The sequence below is a fragment of the Zingiber officinale genome, chromosome 8B (assembly GCF_018446385.1).
Source record: "Zingiber officinale cultivar Zhangliang chromosome 8B, Zo_v1.1, whole genome shotgun sequence".
NCBI classification, from domain to species: Eukaryota; Viridiplantae; Streptophyta; class Magnoliopsida; order Zingiberales; family Zingiberaceae; genus Zingiber; species Zingiber officinale.
The window spans coordinates 82,459,992-82,471,218 of NC_056001.1; the positions used below are offsets into that span (position 1 = coordinate 82,459,992).

The 11,227-nt window shown below is 49.5% G+C and overlaps 1 pseudogene; it reads right to left on the bottom strand.

The window, feature by feature from the left end:
• The window catches only part of LOC122013995, a 55,288-nt pseudogene extending 44,429 nt beyond the window's left edge, over positions 1-10,859 (bottom strand).
• Positions 10,860-11,227: the final 368 nt, after the last annotated feature.

Consider the following 11,227-nt stretch of genomic DNA (forward strand, 5'->3'; position numbering starts at 1 on the left):
AGGAATGTACCCTCAAAATTTTACAATTTTTGGAATTTTCTGTGATTTTTTAGGGGTTTCTGAATTTCGGGAGAAAAATCAGAAATCCCTATCAGAGATTTGTGGACCGATCAGAGGGGATGCTGATCGGTCCAGGGAGGTCTGGATCGGTCACTGGACCGATCCAGGGAAGTGTGGATCGGTCTGGTGACCGATCCAGTGAGGTCTGACCGGTCTGGTGACCGATCAGAGCGTGCCAAAATGCTGATTTTCGACTGTGTTGTTTGAAATTTTAGCTGAAAGTTAAAACACAGTTTGTGTTTTGGATTTCTAAAGGGTTTAAACTCTCCAAGACATTGTTGGTGCAATAGTCAAGGGGGAGTTGACCTTTAGGGGGAGTTTTACCTATTAGTCAAGGGGGAGTTGACTTTAAGGGGGAGTTTTTACTCTAAAGACTTGAGTGATATGGGATTATCACTAAGTTGATTGTTGACTTTAGTATCAAGGGGGAATTTAAGGGTTTCAATGAAAGGTATGGGACTTTCATTAGGAAGAAACTCTTGACCTTGATTCACTCTTTTTTATGTGTGTCAAAAAGGGAGAGAATGGGAGAATGTCCAAAGAATGTTCAAGGAAGAACATTAGAGTTTGGGGAGAATGTTCAAGGAAGAACATTGGAAAACCTAAGTTAGGTTATCGGGTTAACCTAACTTGATTATGGTTTTTGTCAAACATCAAAAAGGGGGAGATTGTTGGTGCAACCTTAGGTCAAGGTTGACCTGGTTGACCTGACTCGAGTTGTATTTTGATGTTTGACGAGAATAGAAAAGTTCTATTTTGATGTTTGACGAGAGTAGAAAAGTTGTATTCTGATGTTTGACAGAATACAAACTTGGGAGATTGTGGGTGCAATCTTTGGTCAAGGTTGACATGGTTGACCAGAGGTGAGTCGACCTGATTCGGGAAATCCTGGTGAGTGAAGCCAGGTCAAAGTCCTGGTGAGTGAAGCCAGGCAAGGGAAAGTCCTGGTGGGTGAAGCCAGGCAGTTGGAAAGTTCTGGTGAGTGAAGCCAGGCAAGGGAAAGTCCTGGTGAGTGAAGCCAGACAGTTGGAAAGTTCTGGTGAGTGAAGCCAGGCAAGGGAAATCCAGATAGGTCAAGGTTGACCAGACATCTGGTGAAAAGTCCAAGCAAAGAGCTTGGCACGAGAAAAGTCCAAGTATGGAGACTTGGCACGGAAAAGTCCAAGCAGGGAGCTTGGCACGAGAATAGTCCAAGTATGGAGACTTGGCACGGAAAAGTCCAAGCAGGGAGCTTGGCACGAGAAAAGTCCAAGTATGGAGACTTGGCACGAAAAAGTCCAAGCAGGGAGCTTGGCACGGGAAAAGTCCAAGTATGGAAACTTGGCATGGGAAGTCGGAGAGGGCTTGGGAGCTCGTTCTCCAAACTGTGGTCAAAGAGGGCTCTGTAGCTCAATCTCTGGACCGGATGGAGTCGGAGAGGGCTCGGTAGCTCGTTCTCCGGACTAGGTCAGAGAGGGCTCGGTAGCTCGTTCTCAGGACCAGGTAGGGTTTAGGGCTGGGAGCTCTAAGGCCTGATCGGTCCACTGACCGATTAGCACCATCCCTGACCGATCAGGATGTGTCTTGATCGGTCCAGAGAACCATGGATCGGTCTGGTGATCGATCCACAGCGAAGTCGTTAGAAGTCTGCGGTTTTTCTGCAACTTCTGATTCCTCTGAACTAACGATCTTCTGTGAGCTTGAGACAGGTTGCAGGTATCATGACGATGCGGGAATTCAAATAGGTCTGATCAGAGGAATAAGACAAAATGGTCCACCGATCAGGATGGAGCCTGATCGGTCCAGCTCTAGCCGTTGAGTCACAACGGCTAGATTTCTGCTGTGTCTTCTGCCCTCTTCACAGGTTCGCAGGTTCAGGGATATAAAGGGGTCGAGTGCCTCTATAGAAAAAAAAAACTGCCTCTCTTTTCCTTCTGATCTTACGGCAATCAGAGCTTTGCTGAGCTCTCATTTTCCTGAAGCTTCGTGGAAGCTTCCTTCGGCTGGTTCCTGCTGTTGTAGGTGTTTCGTGAAGTTGCTGCTTCATCCAGTCGACGAGAAGGCAAGCTGTGTTTTTACATTCTTACTGCCTTTGTATTGTGCTGTATCTTTGTAGTCCTATCTTGCTGTTGCAAGAAGTTTGTGGCGAGGTTTCTCCACCCAGAAGGAGTTTCTATTAGCTGGTTTTCCGGGGTCTCATCCACCGACGGATTGATAGGCTTCATCCACCTTACGGACACGCCGAGGAGTAGGAGTATCATCTCCGAACCTCGTTACATCATCGTGTTTGAGGTTTGATCTTCTCCATCTTCGTTTCTACTCTTTATTTCCTCTGCGCTAACCTAAATTGTAGGAAGAAACGATAATTTGAGGTCGGCTATTCACACCCCCCTCTCTAGCCGCTATCCGAAGGTCCTAACAGGGATGATGGGGCGAAAGCTAGTAGGGATTTCGTAAGTGTACCGTAGATCATCCCAATCCAACTCAGCGAAAGTCGAAGCGCCTGGGAAGTGCTCCGCCAACAAGGAGACCCAAGAAGGAGAGGCCATTGAAAGAGAGATTATCTCAGGAGGTAGAAAGAACAAACGAAAAGAGGGGGCTTGAAAAAAAGGAAGGAGCGCGGCGCAGTCTCGGAAAAGGTTAGTCGGCGGCGGCGACGTTTGAGTGCTCTGTGGTGATGGCGAATCATAACAGAAGGGAAAGAGGAAGAAGATACTTATAGGTATGGCGGAGGAAGGATATTTTCATAAGTTAATAACGGATGGTTGATACGGGGGCGGAGATAGACAGGGAGCGCTCTGTGATGATCCTCGAGAATCTAACCGGAGGGCATTATAGGAAAGACAAAGGCTCGAGATACGAAGCGCCTTTTAAGGCGATCGCTCCACGCCAGACAAAAGTGTACGGAGGGGCCATTAGAAAGGTGGATAGATCAAAACAACGGGCTTCATGGACATGCAAGGGAAAATCTATCACTCACCGGGCCCGGTCTAAAAGCGATCATAGAAGGAAGAGCGACGTGGCAAAGCAAAGTAAACGAGGACAAGCTGATCAGCAGAGATTAGCCAAAGCCTACGGACGACCTACTAAGAAAAGAGACAAGCTAAGGATACATGAAGGGGAAGCTATACGATTATCCGGATATAAGGGAAGATAAGTACAGTCATCTAAAGTTCAATACAACCACACGAATAAGTACAATCAGGGAAGGTTCAGCATCAACACATAAAAGGTAAACATTACAACCTGGTTCCGACTACTCAACATCTGAAGAAGAAGAGGCAGGGTCACCGGAGGCCAACGGAAGGAGCACGGGCTCAGCTGGCACTGCGGAGGAGGACGCAAGATCAGTAGTCACGGTAGGAGCGGTAGCAGGAAGAGCCTGAGAAGACATATCAGCGGAGGTCTGGTCGGCCACAAGGGGAGGAGCCTCCAGAAGGAAGAGTCCACCATCCGCTTCAAAAGAGGGAAAAGTTTCCTGCGGTAGTTCCCTAGACAGGCGAGCTGTGTCCAGGAAAGTGGCAGGGGTTGCCAAGCGCAAAAAGCCTTGCTCGTATGCTTGTCTGACCCCACCAGCGGCCCTGTGGCATAGCAGCACGATCATCCAGCGCCCCAGCTTTTGGAGGAAGAAGGAAGAGCAGACATAGGCCAGTCTGTACGCCTCCAGCCGCTCTGGTTCGCCAGCCCGGTATACTTCCAAGCTATTCTTGTTTTCGGCAACCTCAGTGCGGGCCACGGACAAGTCGCTCTGGCTATGAGATGCTGCTTCCTGGGCCTTCAGAAGATCTGCTTGCAAAGACTGAAGAGTGGCTTGGCACATTTCCCATTGGGTTCGTATGGTCGCCTCCCGATCAGCGGCGGCAAGGGCCAGAGCTTGGGCATCGGCTAGTCCCATTTACAAGAGCTCCTGACTTTGACGTAGCAGTGTTAGCTCAGTCAATCTGGAAAGCAGCTCGGCCTCCTTATTTTCCAGATCAGAAAGCGTCATGCGATGGCCCTCCGCCTCAGAGGCCAATGAGGACTCACTCATTTTCAAAGCCGCCTCCAGCTTCTGCAGCTTATCAAAAGTGGCATGGGAGATGGCTCGGGCAGAGTCTGCAGATTCCCCGGCGGCACGCAGATAAGCATCCAGGCTCCCAAGAGAGGGCTCAGGAGGAGCTGAGGAAGCCACAGGGGGCTCTAGTTCCTGGAGACGGGCCTGAGCGCCGCATTCTCTCTTTGAAGCTCGGCCGCTTGTTGAACGGCGCTCAAACTCGCGGAACAGGTCTGCAAAGGGTCGCAAGAAAGGAAAGGGGGTTACAGAATGTCCGGAGAAGAAAAGGAGCTTACCGCTACCAAGGAACGAGCAATTTGATCAAACCCCTCTAAAGGGGAACTGCTCTCCCAGAATTGGCGATTGGCTGATTGCCAGGAGGTGGCCAAGTCCCCATAGAAATTGACCCTACCAAAGATAGAAGATAGGTCGGCAGCGGGTGCGTAGGCCGGGTCGGTCTCTGAGGGAAGCCTCCATGAAGCCTCAAAGGCTAGGTCCGCGGAAGGCAGGTCCAGAGTCGGCAAGGCGGAGCTCGTAGGCACGAGAAGAGGAGAGGCAGGGGGAGTCAGCGAGTCCAGGGGCTGATCGCCAGAGGACGAAGGCGGGGCAGGTAATACACTCTGGATTGGTACCGGAGCTGTCAGGTCCAATGACGGGTCTGCCACTTCCAGATCAGAGGCCTTCTCCTGGGCCAAGCTTGTATCGGAGGACCTGGAAGGGGAAGAGATAGAAGGCACTTGTCCTGCGGGCGATGGCTCAGCTGCAGGCTGATCAGAGATGCGGGGTAGGGCTGAGTCTGTAGGGCTGGGAGCAGGTGGCTTAATAAGCATCGGGGTGGCTTCCGCATCAGAAGTCCGGGGTTCTGAAGGTTGTGAACCAGCGGCAGCGGCGGGATCAGAAGATAGGCCTTGTGTTAGCTCTTCGTTCAAAGCTTGTAGAACGGCCACCGAGGGTTTCTCCTGACTGGCAAAAGAACGGTGAATAGCAGCCACTGCAAAAATAAGAAGAGGAAGCACCTCAGTTAGCGAAGAACGACATACGAAAAATAACAGCTTACCGAAAGGAGCTCCGATTTCTGTTGAAACAGGGCTAAGGCCAAAAGCATACAGATTGCCTTCTAGCATCAGCATGGACAAGTGAACAACAACGCCGGTCAGCTTGCCCGAGGCTGTGGAGCAGGCAGATTCATGAACATGTGAAGGAAAGTCCGAAGCAAGGATAGGACGCCATTGGGAAGGCCTAGCTAAGGGGGCGGGGGGTTTAAGAAAGAAAAAACGAGATCTCCAACCTTTATTGGAGGAAGGTAAGTCATCAAAAAATTTGCAGCCTGGCTTGGCCTGCACGTTGAACACCCCCGGCTCAGCCCGCCTGAAGGAATAAAAGTGGTGGAATAGTTGAGCGGTCAAGGGGATTTTATAAATGCGGCACAAGATGATGATTCCGCAGACGGCTCGGAATACATTGGGGGCAAACTGAGAGATACCAATACCACAATATTGACTCAACTCGGAGAGAAAAGGATGCAAAGGAAAGCGGAGACCGCCTAAAATTTGATCCCTAAAGACAGTGATAAACCCTTCAGGAGGAGAAGAAGGATGTTCATCTGGCGAAGGAAGACGAAACTCATATGCAGCGCCTAGCCCTAAGTTGGATTGCAGCGAAGACAGGTCTTGATGGTCTAAATCAGAGATGTAATGAGAATACCAGAAGGGTTCCTTACCATCCATGGTTACGAGGAGTAAGCAAGCGAGGAGGTTGAAGACAAGAGGGGTCACAGGTCGGGCGCAAGCAGGGAGACGAGGAGTTGCACCACCAGAAACGGCCACGAACTAAAGGAGGAGGATAGCGAAGCGTTAAAGTGACGACGGCGGACTACCTTTAGGGTTTATAAAGCCCATTCATTCCTAGGAAACATTGAGAGTCGAGCCAAGTATCTTTTTGGGTAACACGCCCTAGCGCCGTCTGATAGGAAGTAAGCGCCGAAGGGTGCAAAAATGGGTCATAAGCTGGCGTCAAAAGGCGTGCGCAATAAAGGCGTCGGACAGGTGTCATCGCGAGAAGGAACGCATTAAGGATTGACATGGCAAGGCAATCATGAAAGGGCGTGGCCTAAAAATGATGCATTCTTCATGAAAGGCCCGAGACTAAGCGAGAAGTTTCATAAAGCTACAGAATCCAGGCAATTCAAAGGGCCAAGAATGAGACAGGGCAGGTCAGTAGGAGTGAGTGTCAGATCAGAGAAGTAGCGAGCAGAACTGCGGGATGTTGCTTGCTCGGATCATCCGAGTAAGTAGGTCCGCATAGGTATCTCTTGATCAGGTCACTTAATCAAGCGCGTCGCAAGAGCTACGGGGTCACACAAACTACGAGGGTTATGGCCCAAGGGTCAAGTAAGGTTTATATGCTCCCATCCTTATTCTTAATCCTATACCATGACTTGTGCGATTGCAGGGAGACAAGCGGCGTGGATGAGTAAGCCCAAAGCTAGTGATAACAACCAGGTCGTAGAAGCAATTAGGTTAGGGCGAGGCAAGGAGGATGAAGAAAGGAACCATGCATTACCGATGGAGGTCCACGGGTTTCGGACCAGCGCCATCGCCACCGGTCTTGGACCGGAGTATTGTCTTGGTCTCGGACGGTGCCAGTCTCGTCCAGGAGTACTGGTCTCGGACAGTATCACTCTCGGGGTATGACACGTCTCCCTCGGTCAGGTTATAAGTGAGCTCTGCTCTCACCATGTGACCTTTGGTCGGCTCCCATGTGAGGAATTAAAGTGGGCCACATGCTCACAACCACAGGTCGCTAGTCCCAGAACTCTCGCCTCGGTCTGAGGTTATAAGTGAGCTCTCTCTGCGACCTTTCGGCTCCCATCTTGAATTAAAGTGAGCCTGTGCTCCAGCTGTTCTTACAGGTCGGTGGTGCGGACTCTCGCCTCGATTGTGAGTTATAAGTGAGCTCTGCTCTCTCGCGACCTTCAGTCGGCTCCCATCTTGAATTAAAGTGAGCCACAATGCTCATACCCACAGGTCGGTGGTGCAGAACTCTGCGCCTCGGTCACGAGTTATAAGTGAGCTCTGCTCTCACGCGACCTTCGGTCGGCTCCCATCTTGAATTAAAGTGAGTCCGGTGCTCACCGACACAGGTCGGTGATCCCAGAACTCTTGCCTCGGTCACGAGTTATAAGTGAGCTCTGCTCTCTTTCGACCCCATCACTGAATTAAAGTGGGCACCATTCTTATACAGTGGTCCTGGAGCGTCATTCAAGGGGTTATAAGGCTTGCTTCTCCGGCGACCGCTCCCATCTTGATTAAAGTGAGCCAGCGATGCATGTGACTCTTACCCTGCGCAACGAGTTATGCTCGGCTCCCATACCTTTAAAATGCCACAGTGCTCCGAATATGGTACACTCTCTCAGTCGGTCGTCGGACACTCTTCGGTTGGGTGAGCTGCTTTACTCCATGGAGAATTAAAGTGAGGCCACTGCCAACGCCCAGGTCAGTGCTCAGGCTCAGCCCTGCGGCTCGCCACGGGTTATAAGCTTCCTCTCACGCTGACGCCCACAGGTTGCCTTCCCGAGAATTAAAGTGGAACTCTCTCGCCCCATGACCTTTGGGTCGGTGGTCCCACTCTCGCCTCGTCGGTCACGAGTTATAAGTGAGTGGCTCTCCGCGCACCAGCGGTCGGCTCCATCTGAGAATTAAAGTGAGCCTGCATCGGAGCTCCATGCCGATCAAAATCATCTACCTTCGGGATCGATAAGTGGCCACGCCCAGACCCAGCATCGCCTTTCATGAGGATCTGTGGAGGCGTGCCCCTACCTTAGTTTGGCTCCATATGCAAATTGCGATCGTAGTTAAGCAGGGTTAACCATCGACCTTATTTATGTTCGCGTCTGTAGATAAGCTGTTAACTAATTGCGAAATATCAGTCTTGAATCACACGGAAGTCATCCATCACACCCATAAAGCATCAATATTAACTGCGGAATCAGGTTTTACACGTTCATTACAGTTTTAATTTTCAAGCATTACGTTAGTTTTATTATCCGAGATTCATACATAAGAATGAGTCATGATGCAACTCCTGTCTCTTACATACGGGCTAGAGTTTCTAAGATTGCTTGCTAGATGAAAATTGAGCAGGAAAGACTATGCCGGAAAAGGACAGACAGACAAGTACAGCGACACAGTTCAATAAGTAGGTGATACAGCTAAGGCTACAAGCGGGAGCGTCTTGCGGGAAGGGAGCCACTGAGACAACTATCACCCAGACCAGCTTTAAATCGGGGAAAGGATTGGTCATGGAGAATTAGCACTGCCGTGTGAAGACATGTCTGGGGACTCAGGAGCCTCTAGGGCATTCAAGGCTCTAGACAGCTGCGCGTGTAAGGAGTCGATGACTGTTTGCTGCTGAGCGATCGTGTGTTGCTTATCATCGAGACACGCACGGAGGAGAGATAGCTCCGCTTCATGCTCTTGCTGCAAGCGTTCCTGAAGACTAAGTTGGCGCTGCAGGCTAGCCTAGCATTCCTCTTTCCTCGCCTTCTCCGCATGCACGCAATGCTTCGCGACACGATACTGGACCTCCATATAGTGCAGGGCAGCTAGCTGACAGCTCGATCCCTGGATACGCACTCTAGTTCACGTTCTCTCGTGACAAGTAGCGAGGTGAGTTGATTTATCATCACTTGGGAGGGTGGTTGATCAACCTCCTCAGAAGAAGGAGAACGCATCGCGTGGGAAAGGAGCTGGTGGAACACGGGTTAGAAAAAGGGAAGTAGGAAGGCGTGAAAGAGGAAGGATAGAATAAAGAAGTGACCACGAGGCTCTTTATAAAGAGGATGGGTGGCCAAGTCAAAGCAACTACGTGGATACGGTACCCCAAGCGACTGGCAAAGCAATTAAGGAGGCATGGTATCCCAGGCGACGTGACACAAAGGTTGATGCGTAAGGCAGAGAGCAGATCGCGCAGAGATATGCTGAGGTAGAGACACAGAGATAGGTTGAGGTCACAGAGATATGCTGAGGTCACAGAGATGTGCTGAGGTCTAGTCAGTCAGACTGTCGTCCTCCTTCGACTAGACTTGTGGGGCAGGCTTGTGATACGGTTGGTGATGGAGGGGCCCTCGAAGGAAAGGGGAGAAGGGTCAAGGCCATATAGCGGTCAAAAGTCAAGAGGATGTGGCAGTCAATAGTCAAGGTGACTTGGCGGTCAATAGTCAAGCTGACTAGGCAATCAAAGGCAAGCATAGGGGGTTGTCAGAGATCAGGCAAACTGGTCGATCAAGGGGGCGAAGTCGTTGAAAGACAAAGGAAGATGATAGGCAGAACACCAGGTACAGGTCGGAAGCAGCAAAGCTGTGTAGAGACGGATCAGGTCTGCAGGCCTGCGATTCGGAGGCCCGGAAGTACAAGTCACCAGGTACAGGTCGGAAGCAGCAAAACTGTGTAGAGACGAATCAGGTCTGCAGGCTTGCGATTCGAAGGCCCGGGAGTGCAAGTCACAAGGCACAGGTCGGAAGTAGCAGAACTGTATAGAGACGAATCAGATCTGCAGGCCTGCGATTCGAAGGCCCGGAAGTGCAAGTCACAAATCACAGGTTGGAAGTAGCAGAGCTGTGTAGAGACGGATCAAGTCTACAGGTCTGCGATTCGAAAGCCCGGAAGTGCAAGCCACAGATCATAGATCGGGATCGACGGAGCCATTCGGAGTCAGCCCGACGGGCCGGTAACACTTAGAGGCTCCGATCAAAGGATGTGAGGCAGGGGCAGGTCACAATGGATCAGATAAGCTAAGCAGTGCGAGAGTCGGAGAATCACGATTGTCCGTCAAGAGATGTCCTTCACTACAAGACAAAACCCAGGTGTAAAGGCGGAGGTTCCTAAACGAGAAGATTCTTTCACAACCAATGACAACGCGACAGATGTCCTTCACTACAAGACAAAACCCATGTGTAAAGGCGGATGTTCCTAAACGAGAAGATGCTTTCATAACCAATGGCAGTGCGACAGGTGTCCGGGACTACGCGACAAAGCCCAGCGTCTAATGCTTTCTGAGAGGCTTGTAGGTTCTAGAAGCGAGGAGGGCATAAAACGGGGAGGCTTCTTCGTACGCGGGGACAGGCACACTCTCTCTCTCATCACTTTTTTCCACAACTTTTCGCTTTCAGTCAGTTTTTTCATTTTTTTTCTGCGTTTTCTGGGGAAAAGGTACCTGACTTGAGCGTCGGATGGCCTGATCCGGGGACTTTTTCCATGGGTTCCGGTCTCTAACGTGAGGAGGGGGATCGTCTGAGTGTGTGCAGGGACCTGCAGCATCGTCAGCCGCCCGTGGGAGCCAGATCACCCACGACTTTCCGTCAACGACCTGGCCGTCGCGACCAGCCTTCGTCCGACTCAGCTTTCGGACAGGATCAACCTGCAAAAAAAAAAAGAAAATAATATTCGTGAAACTAATGAAAAATCATTAAGGCAACAAGCCTATCAACAACTCATGATATCAAGTATTCAATACAAAAAATATATATAATGTTATTTAAGAATTACTTCATCATTTAACCAAGCATCATAGCTTAAACACTGCAAGACCTCTCTGGTTATCTCGATGTTAGAAGGCTCATGTACAACTAGGACTTCATGACTACACAGAGATGAAAGAAACTCATTTAGCAAGAAGAAAATAATCCACAGAACTCTCAAATTATACTCTATGAAATATAAACCTGTCACCTGTTTCTACCACTGAACGCATAGTCCACTTCCTCTTCTTCTTCATCCGTGAGAGGGAAAAAGAGTTATTTTAAATCCTATATTTATTGAAATGACGACATGACTGATCCATAACGTAGAGCAAAAAACCAATTATTTTGAGCATATTATTCAACAACCCATGTACATAAAGGAAGGTATCATATGTCAATTTATTAGAAAAATAGATCAAATAAAGAATTCATTAAAAGAATACCAAGAACTTGTGGAGATCTTGGACTTTATTAATTAACATGGTGGAGTATATTTTTTATCAGGATTTTGTGTGTGCAAATTATTGTTGAGTTAAGGTTGTCAGATTGAGATTGAAATCATAAATGGTTTTAGGTGAATAATCAAATCGCATATTGAATCAATCATGAGTCGTAGCATCCAACTAAAATATTCC